A 26587-nucleotide genomic window follows, 5' to 3' on the forward strand; every position below is an offset into this window, starting at 1 on the left:
TTCCCAGACAAGCTGCCAATCTGTGTACTAGTCGCTTCAAAAATCATAACTTGAGTTTTACAACTCGAAAATTAGTTTCGTAATTTTTCCCTGAAACTATACTCATATGTCCATCTACAGATTTTTTTCTAGAATTTTTGGTAAAGCCAATTAGTACAGTTTATTAGTTAAAGTCTCCCCTGTTGCAGGGATAGACTACACTGACCTTTGTGCGTTACGAATTGGATATCTCCCTGTACAGGGCTTCAATACTGATGCCGTTTATTTCTATAGAAACTAGACTCAGAGAGGAATCTACACATATATGGCATGACTCCTAATTATCTCTGGTTAATTTACAATTATTTTCCAAAGTCGGAACAGGGGATCCAGAAACTGTTCTAGCCCTGTTTCACGAGAACTTTAATATCTCTTAAAATACAGCTCATATGGTCGTTTCGTTTCATCCATATGAAAATAGACCCATCAAGCTTCGAGTACGTAATTTTTGTTAGCTATTAATTCCACTTCTACTATTTTTAGTGATTTTTCGATCTCATATCACTGCTGCTGTCCGCAACAGTTACTGCAGTAGACTATGCCAATTTCATGAATCCTTCCTTAGCCTTACTACTCATCCATCATACGTGACACAAATTATGGCCACCTTATCAAAATTAAGGTTTCTAAGACTCGTGGCTATAGATTCTAGCATCCCACTCAAACGACCACATAGGCCATTTTCACATGGCTTAAAGTTTACAACCCAAAATTTAACAAAACAAAATAGCTCATACATGCCAAATTTTCTCCTAAGTCGACTAAGAAGACAATACCAAAAATTGCTCGCCGGTGTGATGACTTCGTTGACGGTTACGAACACCCAAAAGGAGACGAGCCCAAGGAACCTAAAATGGGTGACAAGAAAACACCGAGTGAGTTTATAACTCAGTAAGTCATAAGCATTCCACAACCATCCATTAATAACATTATCATAAAATGAAATAATGAAACAAGGCCAAGTGTTCTAGCCGTACCGAACTATACCATAGTTCCTTAGATCCTTCGGATCAATCTCATACCAAGTCATACATTTACATTTCATATACTATTCAATATGATATTTGAAGCAATTTCCATACATCATTTCATTTCCGCAACAATCATGCAATTGAAATCATCACATAGATTTAAATCTTACCAACTCCACCCCGAGCATGAACATAGCATCTATTAGCCATGAACTCAAGGTACTTACTCTTTCCGCTGTCCATACTCATCTCGATAGAGTCACACCTCCATATAAATATTCAATCGGAGATATATGTAGAGTTCGCACACATAGTGCTTAATACTCAATCACGCACACTTAGTGCCACGTGATTCAAGCCCACACATAGTGCCATATAGTCCAAACTCGCACATTTAGTGCCGTACATTACAAGCTCGCACACTTTCGATTGCCAATCTCGTCACCGTACACATCTATTTCTCGCACACTTAGTGCCGAAGCAAACTTCCTACACATTTCACTATCTCTTTTACGTTCAACATTATCATCTTTTCATACACATACATTTGTATATATATTTCATCTCATTAAACACAATTGCATAGATATTACAATCATTTAAGCAATATCAAATATATGTAATGACTTACCTTGTGTTGGGTAAAAATAGTCCAAGTCGGCTACTCGATGACCTTCGCCTTTCCCTTGCTTGATTCTCCTTCTTTAACTCCTTGAGCTTAATCAATAAATCAACTAGTTTAACCATCTTGCTAAACATTCATAATTCAATTACACATGCATATGTATGTTTGTATATTCGGCAACCATCCTCACTTATTACCCATTTAGTCAACAATCTAAACCAAGATAAGGCTTCAATATGGTTGCCTCTAACCGAATACATGCACACCAATTTCCCTTCATGTGGCCGAATATGCATGTCCATGTTGAGGCCATTTATGCACTTATTACCACACAAAAACAGCATACATTTTACTAACTAATACCTTTCCATATTGTAACTCAATACACATCTATCATTTCCTTCATAACCAAAACATCATCATAAGTAAGTATATACCTTAAGATAGTATATACGTCATACCAATACATCATGCTCAAACATATATACATATATGTATGCTAGAGCCGAATCTCAAGTTGATTGTAACTAAACATGAACATGATTTGAAACACAAATCTTACTCTCCATGCAAAGAGCATAAATCACACTTGGGGTTGTACCATGGCGAATACATCACAACACCATAATTTTGGTCACGATTACACAAAGAACTTAGTATATCATTCAAAAATGCTCAAAGAAAATCTAAGAGTCCTCAATCCACCATCACATGTATCATCATCAAGCTTCATATTTAACATGCAATGGCATTAACTCAAAATCCACCTTGGCCAAATACCATCCCCATGATATAACAAAGATTTGAACCATGGGCTAATAAGAACATCAAGTTAGCAACCAAAAACATGCATGAATCTCATGGCACAACATCAAACATACCTTAATCTTGATGCAAATATAGCCAAACCTCTTCCTAATCCTCTTCCAACCCAAGCATGAAGCAAAATTCCTCCCTTCCCCTCTAGTATTTTCGGTCAAGAGAGAATGAAATGGATGAACAAAATTTTTTTCTTTTCTTTTCTTCCATGTACGGTAATGGGGGGGTTTCACTCACACACACATTTTTTTTTTCTTTCTTTACTACCCATGCTTATTTGTTTATTGTTCCCCTAATGCACCAACAAAACATGTTTCATGACATGTTTAGCCCATACTCCTTGTCATGGCCGGCCATCACTTGTAAAAGGGGTATTTGACATGCAAGGCCATTGTTTTGCATGCATGCTTTAATTAGTCATCATACATTTCCCATCATACTTTCAAAGTTTTCTACTAGGTCCTTTCTAGTGAAATTCACATTTATAACTCTAAATTAAAGCATCAAAATGTCACACATGAGTTAACACATATTATAGGCATCAAAATAAATATCAAATTATTTTTATGCCTCGGTTTTGTGGTCCCGAAACCACATTCCGACTAGGGTCGTTTTAAGGCTGTCACAGGAATGATATCCGGGCTAAGTCCCGAAGGCAATTATGCTAGTAATTATATCCGGGCTAAGACCGAAGGCATTCGTGCGAAGTTGTTATATCCGGGCTAAGACCAAGGCATTTGTGCAAGTTACCAAATCCGGGTTAAGACCGAAGGCAATCGTCGAATCACTATAACCGGGCTAGGTCCGAAGACAATCGGCGAGTCGCTATATCCGGTTAAATCCAAGGTACGTGATTCGAAGTGAGCAATCTTGCTGTAAAATTTCAGTTTATACACTTGTGAAAATTCCAGCAATGAGGTATGTTTGTATGTGCTTGAATTAGTTGAGTCCTTACAAGTAAGTATGCGCCAGTTGATAAACGAGCTACCGCATTTAGCTAAGTTGTTCTTTTGTGTATGAACATAAGGGTCGGTAATGTGAAATAAGTATGATTATGGGAATGTGTATTAATAAAGTGATTCATTTAGCCATGTGAATTAATACTTTAGTCAAAGCTGATTTCATTGCTTGAGACTTACTAAGCATTAAAATGCTTACCCCGTTGCTTTGGCTCTCTGTTTTATAGGTTTCGCTCGTTAGCTATCGGATTCGGGATCAACGAAGTCGAAGTCATCCACACTATCAAAGCCCCCATTTTGGTACAACTTTGGTTGAACTTTGAAATGGCATGTATAGGACTACCCTTTTGTTGTAGGTCATGTACCTTTCGGTTTGTGTAAACTTGGATAGCCATGCGAAAATGGCTTATATACGTTTTTAGCATAGTACTATAATCGTTTATATGTTGATCATTATGAGGTATGGAATTGTTTTGAAACGATTAGCCATTGGAATGGTTAATCATGATCACACTTTGTGCTATGTATGCAAAAAGGGCCAATTGAATCATGGAAAGTATGAAATAGGTAAAGCCTACTATAAAGGCAGATGCTGACAGCAGCAGTGATGTGGATGTGAAAAATCACTAAAAATAGTAGGAATGATATTAAATAGTGAATAAATTATTTAAATGAACCTTGATGAATCTACTTTCATATGGAAGAAACGAAATGGTCATATGAGTTATATGTTAAGAGATATTAAAGTTCTTGTGAAACAGGGCCAGAACGGTTTCTGGATCCCCTGTTCCAACTTTGGAAAATCATTGTAAATTAACCAGAGATAATTAGGAGTCATGCCATATATGTGTAGATTCCTCTCTGAGTCTAGTTTCTATAGAAACAAACAAAATCAGTATTGAATCCCTGTACAGGGAGATATCCAATTTGTAACGCACGAAGATCAGTGTAGTCGATCCCTGCAACAGGGGAGACTTTAACTAATAAACTGTATTAATTGGCTTGACCAAAAATTCTAGAAAAAAATCTGTAGATGGAAAAATGAGTCTAGTTTCAGGGAAAAATTACGAAACAAATTTTCAAGCTTTGAAACTCAATATATGATTTTTAAGGCTTCACTGATGCAGTAACCAGCTTGTCTGGAAATTTCTAAATGGACTGTGAAGATAGTTAAACTAAGTTTGTGTGCACCTTGTGTTCGATTCCGGTAACGGACTCGGGTACGGGGTGTTACAGGAATGCCTAGTAATGATTGTTTTTGATATACTTGTAATGTCATACTATGGTAGCTATATACATGTTAAAAGGTTGTTCAAAGTATGCCTATCATATGGAATATACCAAGGTAAGATTATAAACATGTATGCATGCAATGATTTTCCATGTTGAATGATAGAGTTTGCTTAATTTGAATGCCTAAAATTGTTGGTATTTGGATGTGAGTATAAGTGCAGGTCATTGGTGTGATTTTGTGTGAGAAATGAAGCTAGAAATGACTTTATTTTGTCCACACGGGTAGACACACGGGCGTGTTCTAGACCGTGTATGACACACGGCCTGGTACATAGGCGTGTGGTTAGGCCGTGTGTCCCCTGCACCTTAAATTTGAGAAAAAGAATAATCAAAATTGAGCACACGGGCAGAGAAATGGGTATGTGTCTCAGACATGTGTGCTACATGGGCGTGTGTCTTGGCCGTGTGAAACTTGCACCTAATTTTGAAGAATTTAATTAACCACACGGCCTAGCACACGGACGTGTGGCCGGTTGTGTGCACAAGTCAGAGAGTTACACGGGTACGAACACGGCTCGCAGCACAGGCGTGCTCTAGGGTCACACAGGCTTGTCCCTTGGACTACACGAGCGTGTGAGCCCTGTAACTTATAAAATTTTTAAAATGTCGAGAAAAATTCTTAGAGTTTCTATTTAAGTCCCGACTTGATTCTAATGCTCGTATTGGGCCTCGAGGGTCCATTTAAGGGATGATATAATAATCTCAGTTAATGAATAGCAATTTATGTGAATTATCACAAAAATATTCTGAAAGTTTTGGTAATGCTCCGTAACTCTATTCCAGTGACGGATACGGGTTAGGGGTGTTACACTTAAACCACATCATATAGATAAATAACATAAAAATTCCTAGTACATGCCATTTATAATCGTTATCCAAAACAACCAAAACTACCAATATGACAAATGGATAGTGTGATTGTGCTCCTATGTGATTACAACCGGTCAAGCTTCTGATGAACAACAAAACAGAGAAAAACAATTACGTAAGCAACTAATGTTTAGTAAGTTCGTATAAAGAAACTTAACTTATCAAACATTTTAAGTTAAACAACCAAACACAATTTCCTTATGTCATAAGCCAACTTTCCTTTCCTATTCACACCACCTCACAAGGTTAGTTGGTGTAACATTGCATGTATAATTCCAATCAAAACATGGTATAAACCATATCTAACATTTCACTTTCAAAATTCACCACTCATACGAATATACTAAACCATCTTTTCCTTTCAATTACACATTTCATCATAATCCATATCATTACTCAAAAATCATAGTTTATTTCATGTAACCATATACCTTTTAAATCTTTATTTACCTGTTGAACCAAATGAAACAACCTTGAATACTAAAAAATACTCATATAACCATTTAATTATCTAAACACACCACAAGCATAACTATATAACTTATTTTTAGACATATGAAACATATAATTACACCAAGGAATTAATATTCATTATCAAACTATAATAATCAAATCATTTATCTCATATAATTCAATATACACAACGGCTCAAACAAAAGCAATCCATGTTTTCATACATTTACATATATACACAAGCATATTGTTGTACATAAATGCAATTCAAAGAGTAATTTAACATTTAAACATAAAATTTCATGGCCTATTAAACTATATCAAATTGACTTGGATACTCGGGTTTCCCCCAAAACACACCAGAAAGCATTGAAATGCTAAAAGCGGCACTGTAGTGCAAATATAGAGGCACCGAAATGCAAATAGAGGCACTGAAGTGCGATCCCATACAAGCGCGCATACTAAACCTATTGGTATGCCAATCGTATCCTAACCATTTACTATGTTCTATTGGGCATTATACTTAAATTAATAATATCAGTAAATCAACCATTCAGAGGCACTTCTTATTTCCATACACATACTATAAATTTGTTACATTCATTTCAATATTGAGATTAATCAGCAGGGACCTGATAGTTGAGAGTTAGTGGGTTAGTTAGTAGGATAATGGGGGTTGAGATTTAGTAGGATTTGAATTTAATTATTTGAATTTAATTTTTAATTGGTTTTGACATGCTTTCCCAAACTCCTACGTTTTGGTTTTCCTTTTCTTCTTCTCCATCTAGTTTTTTTTCTCTTTCTTTAATCTTGCACTGTTCGAATGAATTTTGGAGAGGGAATTGGTCTGCTGTTGGGTATTCCGTAAGTAGCATTTTATTTTTTTGATTTTGTTGTTTGTTTCGTAAACTTCTTCTATGAAAAGTTCGTGTGTAATTACTTGATTGTTGGATTAATCGTTAGTTCTGTTGATGATTGTAACGCGTAGGTTTGTGCGAGTGTACAATGTCGTTATCAAGTAATAAGTAAGTATCGAGTTATCGTCTCATCACTTAATTGTAAAATTATACTGACAACTTGGTAAATAAATAAACACAATATAGTTGAGAAGTGATGATTAAAATTAAACTAAATGCAAGGATCCTTAATGCAAATTATCCTAAGTATGCAAACTATATGAATGAAATAGATTTTAGCGAAATTAAACACAATTTGCAACAATTATAACATAAATAAGCTAGGTCAATTACTTTACTTAAACCCAATTTATTATCAACATGCTTAATAACATTCGAAAAAATATTCCATCGCAACTTGATCTTTCATGAGTTTGGAAACCACTTTAAGTCCTTTCGGAATCCTTTACTTGGTAAATATGCATTTTACTGATCCTTATTTACTAAGGGTTTCTTAGCGTTTGTGTGAGGTAACAGGGACATGTTAGGTTTGAAACAGTTTAATCACACAAGTCTAAAAACTATGCAGATAATAGAGCTTGGTTAGTGTAACACCCCTCGCTCGTATCTGACACCGGGACAGGGTTCGAGGTGTTACCTGACTTAAACTCAATCAATCACACAAAAACCAGGCCGTAAAATTTTGATTAATTTAAAAACTTTTCTTTTCACATGCTATCTGTCCCATATACAGGTTTACGAGGCCTAAAACATACATCCGGGGTGGTTTGGGACCCAACCGAGAACTCCTGAAAAACTTAGAAAATCTCTCGCATCAAGGCTTCACACCCCATGTGGGTATAGAGCACACGCCTGTGTGCTAGGGACACGCCCGTGTCCCAAACCCGTGTCCAAAAACTTGGACATTCTGCCAAAACCACACGACCAAGGCACACACCCGTGTCCTATGATCGTGCCCTTCACTCGGCTGAGGCACATGGCCATGTCTCTTTCCTGTGTACTACTACCATGGATACTGACTTGAAAAACTTAGGTGCAGGGGACACACGGTTGGACAACATGCCCATAGGGGCAAACCGTATGTCACACACGGTGTAGACACACGCCCGTGTGTCTACCCATGTGGACAATTACAAGGCCATTTTCCAAGCCATTTGTCACCCTCACAACATGTTCACACATACTTATCCAATAACATACAACATGGCATAAATGAGGTCTTAAACATCTACAAACATGTTATGCTCAAGTCATTTTCTTATGCAATAAATATCATAGAATTTTCTCACATCATTACCACATACTAGTCATAACTATCATTACATCACAAACCTCATGTCCATCACTAAGCATACATAATCATTTCCAAAAACCATTCATGAGGCATTATTAAATATTTTCCAATCACCTAATCTTGCATCAGTTACTAACTCATCAATGAATCTCATTTCAATCTCTAGGCATACATGCTATAAGCCACATCACAAGAGATAGTATCATACATATATATGAATAAACATTTAGGCCCACAACATCATTAGCCAACATAGGCCAATTCACATGGCTACAATACTTTATCATTACAAGCCAACACCTTTGGCTAAATCATAATATCACAAACTCAACATTAAAACCCTATACAAGCCATAGACTCGAAACACTAGGATTTATTTACGCCAATAGCGTTAACTCGATAGTGTCATAATATTCTGACGGCCTCCAACCCGAGCTAACCTAGCAACCCTAGGGAACATGGGAAAGAAAGGGGGGGTAAGATTTACGCTTACTATGTTCTTATGAAAACAATAAATAACTCATTAACATGTTATATCAATGTTTACAACATATTCTCAAGTTCATAACAAGCTGTCTTCTTGAGTAACAGTCACTAAATTATTTATAACTGGAGCTACGAAACTTCAAATTAAGTGTCGTTAATTTTCCCTGAAACTAGACTCATATAACTTTCTACCATAAAATTTCCTAATTTTTGGCTTAGTCAATTAGTACATTTTATTCCTCAAAGTTACACCTGATTCACTGTCTGATAGTTCAGACCCTTCTATATTAAAGTTCAATTATATCATAGCTTAGGACTCAAATAATGTTCTCGTCTATTTCTATTGAAACTAGACTAATTAAGGATTATAAGAATATAAATAATAACTCATTACCATTTTTTTACAATTTATAATGATTTTCTGAAATCAGAGTAGGGGAACTCGAAGTCATTCTGACTCTGTCCCATGCAACTTCAAATATCTCATTATAAGAAATTCTTTTGCTTACACGGTTTCTTTTATAAGAAACTAGACTAAATAATATTTATTCTCATATTTTATTTAGCTTCTAACTAATTTTCTACTATTTTTGGTGTATTTTCAAAGTTACACCACTGCAATAGCCCAACACTGTCCAGGCTAATTTATTCATTCACAATTATTGTTCACCAAATTAATACAACATCATATCATCTATCATGGTAAGAACACATAGCTATGCATCATAAGCATGGACCCATAATCTCATTGTCATCAAATATCAAAGACTTATTCCAAATCATGCCATTTCCATAGTATTCACCAAATACTATAAACATCATACATTGTCACATATCAAGGTATTACTCAAAAGCTCAGTGTACATACCTATACCAACTCGTGATAAAATATATAATCATACCTTCTTTAACATGCTCTCCTTAGAGCTTTCATCACATCATCCATTACATTACCTGTTGGACACTCAGGACGCTAAAGGATGTTCGAAATTATCATGCACCAAATAGAATGCCCAAGGCCATATCCCTCACATGGTCTTACATGGATCCACATATCGTTGCCATATCCCAGATATGGTCTTATACGAGGTTTCATGTTAGTGCTGATGCCATGTCTCGGACATGGTCTTATACTAGCACACATATCATCACCTTTTTATTGAATCCTTATAAGTCAATTCCAATAGAGGCATACATCCACATTTCGTGCAATATCAAGTATTAAGCACATCATAATGAAATTGAGGATTACTTTCATACAAACTTCTACTATTTTAGATCATACACTTAATGCCATAACAATAAATAATTTTAATTCAAGCATGATATTGCATTATTGTTACCATACGAACGTACCTCGATACGAAAAAGGTGAAAAGGACGTAATCATCCCTTAATCGATTTCTTTCCGTTCTAAGTCCAAATCTCGATTTTCAACATCTAAAACATCACATTTAGCTTATTAAAACAATGTAATAATCAAATTAGTCCATTGACACACTTTGAAAAAATTTACAATTTTGCCCCTCTATTTTGCCAAAATTACCAAATTGCCCCTAGGCTCGAAAAATGATTTTTATTCAATTTCTTTACTCCTTAAGCCTAGATAAACCATTTTCATAACTATGGCAACTCACAAAAATCATTATTACACACACTAACACCTTATCTTACAACTTGGCAAACTAACCCTTTTTAAGGTGTTTTCATGCAATTTCTTTCACAAAAGTTGTTTATTAGACAACTAGGACTCATAATATTCCATAAAAACACAGAAAACAACACATTTACTCTCATGGCAAAACCCTAGACTCTTCATCATTTTGCAAACTAGACCCCTCATATGAAAGCTTATGCTTTAAGGGTTCCAAAAATGTAAAAACCATCAAGAAAGACATTAAAAATCACTTACTAGCAAGGGATGTAAGTGACTGATATTTCAAAGCTTCAAAACCCTATTCTTTGCTGCATATTTCAGTGGAGGAGAAGAGAAAAATGATAACTTTTTCTTTTTGATTTGTTAATAATAAAACTAATCAAAATTGGTGACCAACTTCACCTAATTTTGACTTTTCAACAATTTTTGTCCCCCATGACTGGTCATGCTTCATTTAGGGGTCTAATTTCACTTTAAAGTCCCCCAATTTAAGACACAAAGCAATTTAACACCTTAGGCATCAAAACACAACTTTTACCTTTTTCGCGATTTAGTCCTTTTTCGAAATTGGACTAGAAATAGCTAAAATTAACTTACCAAAATTTACATGCACTTATAAAATTATATTATAACACATAAAATAATACTAAAATAATTTTATCTGGCCTCGGAATAGTGGTCCCGAAACCACTGTTCCGACTAGGCCCAAAAATCAGGCTATTACAGTTAGAGTTGTTATGCAACCTGCAATTTAATCAGGTTAGGATCTAAATTGAGCATGCACATTTCAATTATGTGTCCACTGGCCATCGTCTAGTTAGGATCACTCAGCTAATTCAGGTGCATTCCAATCACGTATGAATGAAATACAGACTTGATTTTAATTGAAAACATGATCGATTGAGGCACAAAAATTATAAGCATGAATCAAATAAATATTATTTAATCAAAGCAATCATCCTAGCTTAAATAAAATTAAGCTAACATTATTGTAAACAAGAACAAAGAACACATAGCAAACATTTTTAGGTTAAATTAAAGAAAAGAAAGATTAAACACAAATCAAAGTGGCTATCACCGAAGACTCTGACTGATGAGGTTCTTTTGTTTCTTCAATTTGCTCCTTTGCTGATGGCTTTCCAAGGTGGCTGACCAAGGGCTCTTTAAGAGGATCTAATTGCCAAAATCTCTATGAAGAGATGATCTTAGGTGTAGGAAATGGAAAATGCTAAAGAAAATTGAGAGAGAAGAGAGAATGATGATGGATGAGAGATGATTGATGAAGGAATGAGGGGGTCTTATTTATAGGTGAGGAGAGAGGTGATATGACCCAGGCCGTGTCATGTCATGGTACAATTCGACGACATCAGAATTGGCCCAAGCACGAGGGGCCCAAGTGCAAAATGAAGCTTTTAATTTCAGTTTGTTAATTTGGCTGCTAGAAAATAAGGACTTTGATTCATTTATTTTTAGTTATTTTAGTTATTTTAGTTATTTTAGCTTGTGTTTTTAATTATGTCATAGTTTGAACATCATTAATATGAGTCTTTAATTATGTCATAGTTTGCACATTATTAATATGTGTTCCGCATTTAATAAAGTTATGCATTATGTAAATTTCATGTTAGTTAAGTTTGTATCATTAAATTAAGTCATGTTAGTTTAATTATGTAGTTAGTTAAGTTTGCATAATTAAATTAAGTCAAGCATTAAGTAACTCATCTGTTCATTTAGTTTACATCTTAATTAAATTATGCGTTTAAACATCTTAGTTATTTGAATTAGAGTGTTATTTAATTTGGCTGTTACTTTTTAATGCATAAGTTTTAGTGTGTTTAATTTTTTTCTTAAATAAACTAATTGTGTTTATTAGTTTGTTGTAGGAAAGTTCAAAAGGCTGGAGACATATTTTAAAGCTATAGTAGGGTTGTTTTTTTGCCAAAAAGAATCAAATGCTGTCACATTCAATTGGCTGTTCAGTTTTGGCATAAAACAGTGTGCATTTGGTCACTTAAATTGCTGGTGCTTAAAGGGAACGTTTTTGGTGGATATTGAAGCACTCAAAGCTCAATATGGTGGCTGTTCAAATAGACCAAGAGTGACTCTTCAAGTCTGATCAGTTTCATGCAGTCAAAGCTAGTTATGGTACCAATTAAAGAGATGAATGCACAAGTCGTTTGACATTTGGTTTAAGGGAGATGAAGGGACACCAAATAGGACATTAAGGGTTCATTAAGTCAAAAATAAAGTGAAGAGACATGCCTTTTCATCTACACTAGAATGAAGTGAAGAGTCATGACTATTAGCTTCCCTACATGACTTAAAAATGAAATTAAAGCTTGTTAAAAACCTTAGTTAATTGCTAGAAGTGAAAGGTCACAAATAGGCATTTGAATAGTCATAATAGTGCCTATAAATAGATTGTAAGAAGACATTATTTTGGTGAGAAGACTTTTTTGTCATTTGATGAATGTTTATAATATTTGTGAGTTATTCAACTCTCCTATTTTGTTTAAGACTCAAGTTGACTTATCTACCATCGCTAGTGGCTTCTACCTTGTTTCTTTTTGAACTTATCACTCAATTCCGAGTGTGGCGTTCACCCCATTGATACCTTTGGTTCCTATCTTCCTAGATAGTGGGTCAATGTAACACCCCAAACCCAGCCTAGACGTTATGGCCGAATCCGACATGCCACATCGAAGCGTTCAAAACATTTTATATTGTTGATCTAGAAAAACTTACTTAGTGTTTTAAAAAATTAATTTCATTATAAGTTAAAGTAAATGGAAGCTGTGCACCAGATATGTAACACCCCTTACCCGAGACCGTAGCCGGAGTCGGACACGAGGGGTTAACGGGCTTAATCCACTTACTTGCACAGTTCATTTTAAAAATTTCCAGACAGTCGGCTAACTGTGTCACTGTCACCTTAAAAATCATATCTTGAGTTCCACAACTCGAAAATCAGTTTCGTTATTTTTCCCTGAAACTATACTCATATATGCATCTACAAATTGTTTTATAGAATTTTTGGTCAGGCCAATTAGTACAGTTTATTAGTTAAATTCCCCCATGTTACAGGGATCGACTACACTGACCTTTGTGCATTACGACTTGGATATCTCCCTGTACAGGGCTTCAATACTGATGCCATTTGTTTCTACAGAAACTAGACTCAAAAAGGAATCTGTACATATATGGCATGACTTCTAATTATCTCTGGTCAATTTATAATGAATTTCCAAAATCAGAACAGGGACTCCAGAAGCCGTTCTGGCCCTGTCTCACGAAAACTTAAATATCTCTTAAGATACTGTTCATATGATCGTTTCGTTACTTTTCTATGAAAATAGACTCGTCAAGGTTCATTTACATAATTTATTCACTATTTAATTCCATTCCTACTATTTTTAGTGATTTTTCACATCCACATCACTGCAGCTGTCAGCATCTGTCTTTAAGGTAGGCTTTACCTATTTCATAGTTTCCATGATTCAACTAGCCCTTTAACATAAATAGCACAAAATATGATCATGATTAACCATCCCAATGGCTAATCATTTCCAAACATTTTCATACCTCTTAATGAACAACATACAATGATTATAATACCATGCCCAAAGTATACTTAAGCCATTTTCGCATGGCTATCCAAATTTATACAAAACCGAAAGGTACATGACCTACAACAAAAGGGTAGTCCTATACATGCCATTTCAAAGTCCAACCAAAAATATACCGAAAGGAGCTTTGATAGTGTGGGCTACTTCGGCTTCAAAATCCCGAGTCCGATAGCTGAAGAACCAAAATCTATAAAACAGAGAATCAAAGAAACGGAGTAAGCATTTAATGCTTAGTAAGTTTGAGTCATAAATTTAGACACAACCAAAGTATAGCATTTATGTAGCTAAACAGATAATTTCACATGCACAAATTCTCAATATCATACTTACTTCACATTACCAACCCTTATATTCATACACAAAGATCAACTTAGCCAAAGGCGGTAGCTCATTTATCAATCGAGCGAATACTTATTTGTAAGGGCTCAACTAATTCAAAGCACATACAAAACATACCTCATTGTTGGGATTTCACAAGCGTATTAACTGAAATTTTTACAGCAAGTTCATTCATTCTCGAATCACGTACCTTCGGAGTTTAACCGGATATAGCTACTCGTTCAAATGCCTTGGGACATAGCCCGGTTATAGTAACTCGCACAAATGCCTTCGGACTTAACCCGGATTTAGTAACTCGCACAAATGCCTTCGGACTTAACCCGGATTTAGTAACTCGCACAAATGCCTTCGGATCTTAGTCCGGATATAGTCACTTAGCACAAAGCCTTCGGGACTTAGCCGGACATCATTCAATAACCATGCACATTTATCAATAAATCATGACACATTCAGATTTCATTTTCATTAGCAAAACTCAAACACAAGGCACTTTTCACACTTGCAATTTCGCTCAATAGCCACACACAAAAAGCATGATTTTAATTTGCTTAAAACATGACCTAATCAAAGCATGATCTAAGTTCTATTACTCAAGAACTTACCTCGGATGTTGTCGAACGGCTTCAACGGCTATTCGATCACTTTTTCCTTTCCCTTATCCAACTGTGGTCCTCTAAGCTCTTGAGCTAATTCAAACAAATTTAACTTATTAAAGTCTCATTTTGCTAGCTTATGGCCGAATATGACAAGGAGTTTGATAGGTCATATGGCCACCTTTTAGCTCAAATACACAATGATCATACGCATTTTTAATCACATCAAGCAATTTAATACAATTCATTCGAACATCAAAAGAGAAGCTCAAGGTATTAGCCCATATATACATTAGACATTAAAGTCCCATATGTACGAAATCACGAATCGAATTCAACATATTTGCTAATATTCCGCTTAGCCAAATTTTCTAAGTCAAGCTAAAGCCATCAATAGGCTACCTATGGCCGAACATACACATCAACTCATATACTCATTCATGTGGCCGAACATACACATCAACTCATATACTCATTCATGTGGCCGAACATACACATCAACTCATATACTCATTCATGTGGCCGAACATACATGTCTATGTTGGGGCCGATTGCAACACTTAATACATTCTACAAGTATGGTCACTTGTATTGACTAAACACCATTTTGTTTCAAGTTCAAAACTTGGCTAATACACACATATACACTAGTAAATCAAACACTAGCATTTGCACTTCACCTTACTACCATTTCTCATCCAATAACGTGAACAACAACATATTTCTCTTCTACTTCCTACCATGGCCGAATGCATCACAACACCATACCATTTCGATTTTGGTCATGGTTAAACAAAGAACTTAATGTCTCACTCAAAAAAAATGCTAAAAAGAAGATTTAAGAGTCATCAATCCACCTTCACATGCATCATTTCAAAGCTTCATTTTTAGCATGTAAATGATATCAACACCAAGCAAGAATGATGCATCCATGGCCGAGTGTCATTTCCACCACCTAGCAAGATTTAGACCATGGGCTAGATAGAACTCAATCTACCAACTAAAACATGCATGCATCTCATGGACAACATCAAACATACCTTAGTGTAGCAAATCACCATAGCCGATTGTTTCAATCTCCTCCCCTTCCTTTTTTTCCTCTATTCGGCCAAGGATGAACCAAATGACACAACTTGTTTTCTTTCTTCCTTAGAATTTTTAGCCAAAAGAAGTGAAAAATGATGGACACATTTTTTTTTCTTCTTCTTTCCCTCAACTCACGGCAATGGGGGGGGGGGGAACACTCACACCATTCCTTTTTTTTTTCTTCCATTTCTTTATTACCCATACTCCTTATTTTATTTTTCCTAACATACACCATTGTCACAACATGTTTTATGACATGTTTTGCCCATCATCCTTTGTCATGGCCGGCCACTAGCAAATAAAAAGGGGGAAATTGACATGCAAGTCCACCCCTTTGATTTCATGCACTAATAGATCCTTATAGATTTACCTATTACATTTCAAAAGTGTCACACATAAGTCCTATCGACTAATTTCACCTGCAATTTACTAAATCGAAGCTTAAAACTTTCACACATTCATAATCACATATTTTAGACAATAGATATCATATTCAAATAATTTGGTGACTCGGTTTAGCGGTCCCGAAACCGCTTTCCGACTAGGGTCACTTTAGGGCTGTCACAACTCTCCCCCACTTAAGAAATTTTCATCCCCGAAAATCTTACCGGTAAATAGGTTTGGGTATTGCTCTCATAGATTTCTCGGGTTCCCAAGTAGCTTCTTCTATCCCGTGTTTGAGCCATAACACTTTTACTAAAGGAACCTTTTTGTTTCGTAACTCTTTCACTTCACGAGCTAGGATACGAATCGGTTCTTCTTCATAACTCATATCGGCTTGAATTTCGACCTCGGAGGGTTTATTACGTGTGAAGGATCGGATCTCAGAACGTCGAAGCATCAAAACATGAAAAACGTTGTGGATCCTTTCGAGTTCAGGGGGCAAAATCAATCTATACGCAACTGGACCAACTCGTTCGGAGATTTCGTACGGCCCAATGAATCTCGGACTCAATTTGCCCTTACGGCCAAATCTGAGTATCTTTTTCCAAGGCGCCACCTTAAGAAACACTCTGTCTCCCACCTGATACTCAATATCTCTTCATTTTAAATCCGCGCATTTACTTCGACGATCCGATCTCGCCTTCAGACTTTCACGAATTATTTTTACTTTCTGTTCAGCATCTTTAATCAAATCCACACCGAAAATTTTGCTTTCACCGAGCTCGGTCCAAAACAATGGTGTACGGCATTTACGCCCGCACAAGGCCTCGTAAGGTGCCATCTTAATACTTGATTGAAAACGATTGTTGTGTTTAATTCAATCAAAGGTAAATACCGCTCCCATGAACCACTAAACTCAAGGATGCAGCATCTCAACATATCCTCGAGTATTTGAATTATTCGCTCGGATTGACCATCGGTTTGGGGGTGAAAAGCGATGCTAAAATGCAACTTGGTACCCAAAGCTTCTTTGTAATTTCTTCCAAAATCGTGAGGTGAATCTCGGATCTCTATCCGACACAATAGAAATCGGTACCCCGTGTAATCTCACAATCTGAGAAACATATAATTCAGCTAGTTTATCCAATGAAAAATGCGTACGTACGGGGATAAAATAAGCCGACTTAGTCAGTCTATCCACAACAACCCAAATCGCATCTTTCTTACTTGCCGATACTGGCAACCCAGATACAAAATCTATCGTGACTCGTTCCCATTTCCATTCAAGTATCATGCTCGGCTGTAGCAAACCCGTAGGCACTTGATGTTCCGCCTTCATTTGCTGACATACTAAGCACTTCGAAACAAAATCGAAAATGTCTCGTTTCATACCATGCCACCAAAACTGACGTCTTAGGTCATGGTACATTTTCGTACTCCCCGGGTGAATTGACATTCGGCTACAATGAGCTTCGTTCAGAATCATCGAAATGAGTTTTGAATTTCTTGGAACACACAACCGATTTCTGTACCTCAAACAATCGTCATCATCAATTTGAAACTCCGATTCCACATTCAGAACACATTCAGCCCGTTTTGCAACCAACTCATCGTCGACTTTCTGAGCTTCGCGAATTTGATGAATCAATAATGGCTTGGCCTTTAATTTAGCTACTAACACATTGTCGGGTAGAACAGACAAGTGTACATTCATCGCTCGTAAAGCAAACAGTGATTTCTGGCTTAAGGCGTCCGCAACCACATTAGCCTTTCCCGGGTGATAATCAATGACCAGCTCATAATCTTTCAACAACTCAAGCCAACGCCTTTGTCGCAGATTCAAGTCTCTTTGGGTCATCAAATATTTGAGACTTTTGTAATCTGAAAATACATGGCACTTCTCACCAAATAAGTAATGTCGTCATATTTTCAAGGCGAATACGATGGCAGCTAATTCGAGATCATGGGTCGGATAATTTTTCTCATGTGGCTTTAATTGTCTCGACGCATAGGCCACAACTCGACCTTCTTGCATCAATACGCAACCTAGCCCAAGTAGGGAGGCATCACTATAGATGACAAACTCTTTGCCCGATTCGGCAAGCACTAAAATTGAGCTTCATCAAATAAGTTTTCAGTTGATCAAAACTTTTCGACATTTTTTCGTCCATTCGAACTTAACATCTTTTGAAGTAGCTTCGTCATGGGTGTGGCTATCGTCGAGAAACCTTTACAAACCGTCGGTAGTAACCAAAGTCCCAAAAAGCTCGAACCTCGAGAATATTTCTCGAGGCTTCCAGCTAAGTATGGCTGAAATTTTGCTCGGTCAACTCGAATACCCTATGCAGATACCACATGACCCAAGAAGCTAACCTCTCTTAACCGAACTCACACTTCTTGAACTTAGCATATAACCGCTTATCCCGTAAAATTTGCAATACTAATCTCGGTGCTCAAGATGTTCGGTCTCATCTCTTGAATAGACCAAGATGTCGTCAATGAACACAACTACGAACCGGTCCAAATCTCGTCAAGATCCGATTCATCAAATCCAAAAATACCGCGGGGCATTAGTGAGCCCAAACGACATCACTAAGAACTCGTAGTGGTCGTATCTCGCTTAAAGCGGTTTGGGTATATCCAATCTCGAATTACATGAATCGTAATAACCCAATCTCAAATCTATCTTTGAAAACACCGAGGCTCCTTCGCTTGATCAAACAAATCATCAATACGCTGAACGGATATTTATTCTTTATCGTCACTTTATTCAGCTGACGATAGTCAATGCACAACCTCATGGTTCCGTCCTTCTTTTTCACAAACAATATTGGCGCACCCCAAGGTGAGAAACTTGGTCGAGCGAAACCTCTATCCGTCAACTCTTGCAACTGAGCTTTCAACTCCTTTAACTCGGTTGGTACCATATGATACGGAGCTATCGAAATTGGCGTAGTCCCCGATACAAGCTCAATACCAAACTCTACTTCCCGAACAGGTGGTAAACCCGGTAATTCTTTGGGAAAAACATCCGGGTATTCACAAACCACCGGCACAGATTCGGGTTTCTTTTCCAATTCCTTGTCATCAAGTACATACGCAAGGTATGCTTCGCACCCCTTTCTTACATATTTCTGGGCCAACATTGCTGATATTACAGCTGGCAACCCCTTTAAGTCTGTAGACTCAACTCGGATTATCTTGTTATTTGCGCATCTCAAATCAATAGTCTTGCTTTTGCAATTCACAACCGCATCATGCACGGTCAACCAATCTAAACCGAGGATAACATCAAATTCGTTAAACGGCAACAGCATCAAGTCCGCCGGAAAACAGGAACCTCGAAGTACTAGGGGACATTTCTTACACACTTTGTTGACAAGCACGTAATGACCCAGAGGATTTGACACCCGAATTACGAACTCAGTAGACTCAATAGGTAAAGTCTTACTGGATGCTAAGGTTTCACATATATAAGAATGAGTAGAACTAGGGTCAATCAAAGCAATCACGTTAGTATCAAAGAGAGTAAAAGTACCGGTAATAACATCTGGCGAGGAAGCACCCTCGCGTGCATGTATAGCATAAGCCCTAGCTGGAGCACGAGCCTCAGATCTGGCCGTAGCATCCCTAGATCCTCTCTGACCACCACTAGTATTGCCCGTATTTCTAGATGGTCTACCTCGAGCAGTGGTAGCACCCGGTTTCCCACTCTGATTTGCATTCTGCTCGCACAACCTCGGGCAATCTTTAATGAAGTGGTCAATCTGACCAGTACTTATAACAGAGCGGTCATGGAATCTACAACTCCCCGAGTGCCATTTACCACAATACTGACACTCCGTTCTGTCTCGACGATCATTTCCAACACTGGCGACCGAAGTGACTCGTGCACTCACAGGGGGTCGATCGCGATCTCGTCTAGATAAGCCCGAAGTGTCTCTCGACCGGCCTAAGCCATCTCTAAATTTCTTCGATGACTGTGGGAAGGGCTTCCCCGAAGACCTCTTACGGAACTCCTTTGCTCCCACCTCAGCTTTTCTTTTCTCCATACTGAGCTCCTCGGCTTTGCAAGCTCGCTCGACAAGTACCACAAATTCTCGGATTTCTAAAATGCCAACATACAGCTTTATCTCATCATTTAGCCCATCCTCGAAACGTTTACACATTACGGCTTCCGAGGAAATGCATTCTCGTGCGTACCGGCTAAGCCTCACAAATTTCCGTTCATAGTCGGTAACCGACATGGAACCTTGTTTGAGTTCAAGAAATTCCTTCCGTTTTTGGTCAATGAATCTCTGACTGATATACTTCTTTCGAAACTCGGTTTGGAAGAACTCCCAAGTTACTTGCTCTCTAGGCACAACAGAAGTCAACGTATTCCACCAATAGTAGGCAGAATCATGTAGCAAGGAGATAGTACACTTTAGGCACTCATCGGGTGTGCAAGATGGCTCATCGAGTACCCGAATAGTGTTGTCCAACCAAAATTCAGCTTGCTCGGCATCATCGCTATCCGTAGCCTTAAATTCAGTAGCCCCGTGTTTTCGGATTCTATCAACTGGGGGCTTATTTGACCTTATTTGGTCAGTTACCGGAGGCATTGTAGGTGCGGGGGTTGTGTTTGTTGGGAATGGAGGTTGTGGAACAGCCGTATTAGTTCGAATGTATTGGTTGAACCAATCATTCATCACGCTATAGAAAGCTTGTCTAGCTTCATCATTCGGATTACTAGCATTAGGTTGAGAGTCCGCCGGCGCTGTCCCTTGTGCGGGAGCAGGCGCTACACTCTCAAGATCATCAGCTACCGCTCGGTCGGGATCGGGATCCATTACTATAAATAAACACATTTGCAAATGTTAGAAATCACCACACTATCAAATAATCACATGAAATGGCATGTATAGCTAGACCCAAACGCATTACGGTAGTCCTAGAATCGACTAAACCTGGCTCTGATACCAATAAAACTGTAACACCCCTTACCCGAGACCGTCGTCGGAGTCGGACACGAGGGGTTAACGGGCTTAATCCACTTACTTGCATAGTTCATTTTAAAAATTTCCAGACAGCTGGCTAACTGTGTCACTGTCACCTTAAAAATCATATCTTGAGTTCCACAACTCAAAAATCAGTTTCGTGATTTTTCCCTGAAACTATACTCATATATCCATCTACAAATTGTTTTATAGAATTTTTTGTCAGGCCAATTAGTACAGTTTATTAGTTAAAGTCCCCCATGTTACAGGGATCGACTACACTGACCTTTGTGCATTACAACTTGGATATCTCCCTGTACAGGGCTTCAATACTGATGCCATTTGTTTCTACAGAAACTAGACTCGAAAAGGAATCTGCACATATATGGCATGACTTCTAATTATCTCTGGTCAATTTATGATGAATTTCCAAAGTCGGAACAGGGACTCCAGAAGCCGTTCTGGCCCTGTCTCACGAAAACTTAAATATCTCTTAACATGCTGTTCATATGATCGTTTCGTTACTTTCCTATGAAAATAGACTCGTCAAGGTTCATTTACATAATTTATTCACTATTTAATTCCATTCCTACTATTTTTAGTGATTTTTCACATCCACGTCACTGTAGCTGTCAGCATCTATCTTTAAGGTAGGCTTTACCTATTCCATAGTTTCCATGATTCAACTAGCCCTTTAACATAAATAGCACAAAATATGATCATGATTAACCATCCCAATGCTAATCGTTTCCAAACATTTTCATACCTCTTAATGAACAACATACAATGATTATAATACCATGCCCAAAGTATACTTAAGCCATTTTCGCATGGCTATCCAAATTTATACAAAACCGAAAGGTACATGACCTACAACAAAAGGGTAGTCCTATACATGCCATTTCAAAGTCCAACCAAAAATATACCGAAAGGAGCTTTGATAGTGTGGGCGACTTCGACTTCAAAATCCCGAGTCCAATAGCTGAAGAACCAAAATATATAAAACAGAGAATCAAAGAAACGGAGTAAGCATGTAACACCCCGAACCGAGACCGTCGCCGGAGTCGAACACGAGGTGTTAACAGACTTCAAACCACTTATTGAAAAGTTCGGACAAGCTGCCAATCTGTACTAGTCACTTCAAAATCATAACTTGAGTTTTAGAACTCGAAAATCAGTTTCGTAATTTTTTCTCAAACTAGACTCATATTTCCGTCTCTGATTTTTTTCTAGAATTTTGGTCGAGCCAATTAGTACAGTTTATTAGTTAAAGTCTCCCATATTACAGGGCCGACTACACTGACCTTCATGCGTTACAACTCAAATAACTCCTGTGCAGGGCTTCAATCTTGGTGCCGTTTGTTTCTATGGTTCAACCACCCTTTTTCATATATGGTCCAAAATATAAGCATGATGACCCATTCTAATGGCTGGTCATTGCCAAACACTTCCATGCCTCTTAATAAGCATATACATACCAAATGATTATAACATTATGCTCAAAACATTTATAAGCCATTTTCGCATGGCTATTCAAAATTTTACATACCAAGTTCAAACAAAACATAATAGCCTATACATGCGAAATGTTTTCTTAAACCATCTAAGAAGAAGATACCAAAAAGTCGCTAGATGGTGTGATGACTTCGATGACAATCCGAACACGCAAAATGGATCAAGAACCTAAATAAACAACAAATAAGCACACCAAATGAGTACATAACTCAAGAAGTCGTAAGCACTACTCTACCATCCAACAATAACAATCATAAGTGAATAAACAAATAATACAAATCGATGTTTCCAACCATAACAACCTATACTACAATTTCTTAAATTTTGGTTCGATCTCATGCCAAGACCTTCAACCGAATCAAACGCCAAGTCAGCCCAATCGATTTGGATCCGTTTCCTCAAGTTGGAACAACAACGTACTAGATAATTTTATGCATACACCGCATAGTCCCAATTTCGATATTTAGTTAGTAGCTCAATCACTTACCTCGTTCATGCACAAGTTATCTTCACAACCAATGTGGCACACATAGTGCTTATTATGTTCGCACACATAGTGCCATAGCGAATCGCACACATAGTGCCATAGTAAATCGCACACATAGTGCCATAGTAAATCGCACACATAGTGCCATAGTAAATTGCACACATAGTGCCATAGTAAATCGCACACATAGTGCCATATATTTCCAGCACGCACACTTAGTGCCAATCTCGTCACCATACACACGTATTGCCTTTTACACTTAGTGCCGAAAGCAAACTTTCTACACATTTCACTATTTCTTTTACATTCAACAATTGTCATCACTCCATACACATACAATATCATTTATACATATATAGCATTCCATTAAACACAATTGCATAGATTTTCCAATCATTCAAGCAATATCAAACATATATGCTTAACGACTTACCTCGGATGTTGTCGCATCGCCTTCAACGGCTATTCAATTACTTTTCTTTCCCTTGTCCAACTTCGATCCTTTGAGCTCTTGAGCTACATCAAACAAATTTACTTCCCAATCAATCACACACATACATAAAAATTTATTCATACATGACCCATAGTTCATTTGGTCATTCATCTCTCAAACCTATCAAGCTTCCTATCATGCTTCCTTGGCGAATACACATATAAGCACACTTAGCATTTGATACATTCGGCCTTAGCATAATTTCATTTAAAAGTCCCTATTAGCCACTTCCCCATCAATTATCTCATCTACTTAATATTTCGTACCTATCATGCTAGCCGAATATTACTTATTCAAGTTCAACATCCTCCTATACGACACTAGCATCAAAGATGATATCTAATTCTTCTCTTTTCCTTTTCATCAAACAACCTATATGAACATTTAACCAATCCAAACTTCACCCATTCACACTTATTCATTTAACATAAAGGAAATAAATCACCCGCTTCACTATCAACTATGGCCGAATGCACCAAGCATTACCTAACTAAGATTTCACAAATTTTTAACCTTATATCGACCTCTACTTATTCAATACAACATGAAACAACCTCTTCTACTAACCTCTTGATACACGGCTTGATGTTCCAACCACCATGAAAGTTTGATTTTTCATGACATTGCCGAAATGCACTTTGACAATTAGCTCACAATGCAAAGAAGTTAAAGCCAACATCTCAAGACTTACCTCTAACTAGAAGAAGGGTTGCCGAATTTGCGTAATGAAGAGCTCTCTAATTCCTTCCTTTGGTTTTCGGCTTTGGCAAGATGGAGAAGAAGATGAACACTCCTCTTCTAATTTCTCTTGTATTACTATTTTTTTTTTTTGTTTTCTTTGCTCATTCACGGCAAAATGGAGAAGCTGGTAGGTAAGTCTTCCTTCACCTTTGTTTTCTTTACTTTATGAAACTAATATTATTTTATCTAAATTAATGCCACTTCTTAATTTAATATCTATTAAACATATATATTTGCCCATCCACATCCATCTTGGCCGCCACTAGAGAATAAATTGGGTAATTTGACATGCAAGGACAACATTTTCTAGCATGCATCAATAGGCCACTTCAACATTTGCCTATCACATTTCTAAGTTTTCTCACACAAGTCCTAATTGATAAAATTCACTTACAATTAACAAAATCCAAACATGAAATTTTCACACATGCATATATGCATATAATGAGCATCAATTATGATGGTTAATTATTATTACGACTCGGTTTAGTGGTCCGAAACCACTTTCCGACTAGGGTCAATTTAGGATGTCACAACTCTCCCCCACTTAAGAAATTTTCGTCCCCGAAAAATCTTACCGGTAAATAGGCTCGGGTATCGCTCTTTCATAGAGTCTTCAAGTTCCCAAGTGGCTTCTTCCATTCCGTGTTTATGCCACAACACCTTCACTAACGGGATTTTCCTATTGCGCAATTCTTTTACTTCACGCTTCATAATGCAAACCGGTTCCTCTTCATAGCTCAAATTAGGCTGAATCTCAATCTCAGATGGAGCAATTACGTGCGATGGATCAGACCTATATCGTCGAAGCATCGAGACATGAAAAACGTTGTGAATCTTTTCGAGCTCAGGGGGCAAAATTAATCGATATGCAACTGGCCCAACTCGTTCGAACACTTCATATGGCCTGATGAACCTAGGACTCAATTTGCCCTTACGACCAAATCTAAGCACCTTCTTCCAAGGTGAAACTTTGAGAAAGACCTTGTCTCCAACTTGATATTCAATATCTTTTCTTTTCAAATCCGCATACGACTTTTGGCGATCCGAAGCAGCTTTCAAACTTTCACGAATCACTCGAACTTTTTGCTCGGTATCCTTAACCAAATCAACCCCGAAGAATTTACCTTTACTAAGTTCAGTCCAGAATAATGGGGTACGGCATTTACGACCGTATAAAGCCTCGTAAGGCGCCATCTTAATACTTGATTGAAAGCTATTGTTGTAAGCGAATTCAATGAAAGGCAAATATCTTTCCCATGAACCACTAGACTCAAGGATGCAACATCTCAACATATCCTCCAGGATTTGAATTATCCGTTCGGATTGACCATCGGTTTGGGGATGAAAAGCAAGCTAAAATACGACTTGGTACCCAAAGCCTCTTGCAACTTCTTCCAAAATCGCGAGGTAAATCTCGGATCTCTATCGACATGATGGAAATAGGCACCCCGTGTAGTCTCACAATCTGAGAAACGTACAATTCGGCTAGTTTGTCCATTGAAAAATCCGTACGTACGGGGACAAAGTGAGCCGACTTAGTCAATCTATCTACAACGACCCAAATCGCATCCTTCTTACTTGCTGACAATGGCAGTCCGGATACAAAGTCCATTGTGACTCGATCCCATTTCCACTCGGGTATCGTGATCGGCTGAAGTAATCCCGATGGCACTTGATGTTCCGCTTTCACTTGTTGACATATTAAACATTTCGAAACAAAATCAGAGATGTCTCGTTTCATACCATGCCACCAAAACCGACGTTTCAAATCGTTGTACATCTTCGTACTCTCCGGGTGGATTGTCATTCGGCTACAATGGGCTTCATTTAGAATTATCGAAATAAATTCCGAATTCTTTGGAACACACAGACGACTTCTGAACCTCAAACAATCGTCATCATCAATTTGAAACTCGATTCCTTGTTCGAACACACTCACCCGTTTTGCAAGCAACTCC

This window comes from Gossypium arboreum, chromosome 4 (genome assembly GCF_025698485.1).
Source record: "Gossypium arboreum isolate Shixiya-1 chromosome 4, ASM2569848v2, whole genome shotgun sequence".
In the NCBI taxonomy this organism is placed as follows: Eukaryota; Viridiplantae; Streptophyta; class Magnoliopsida; order Malvales; family Malvaceae; genus Gossypium; species Gossypium arboreum.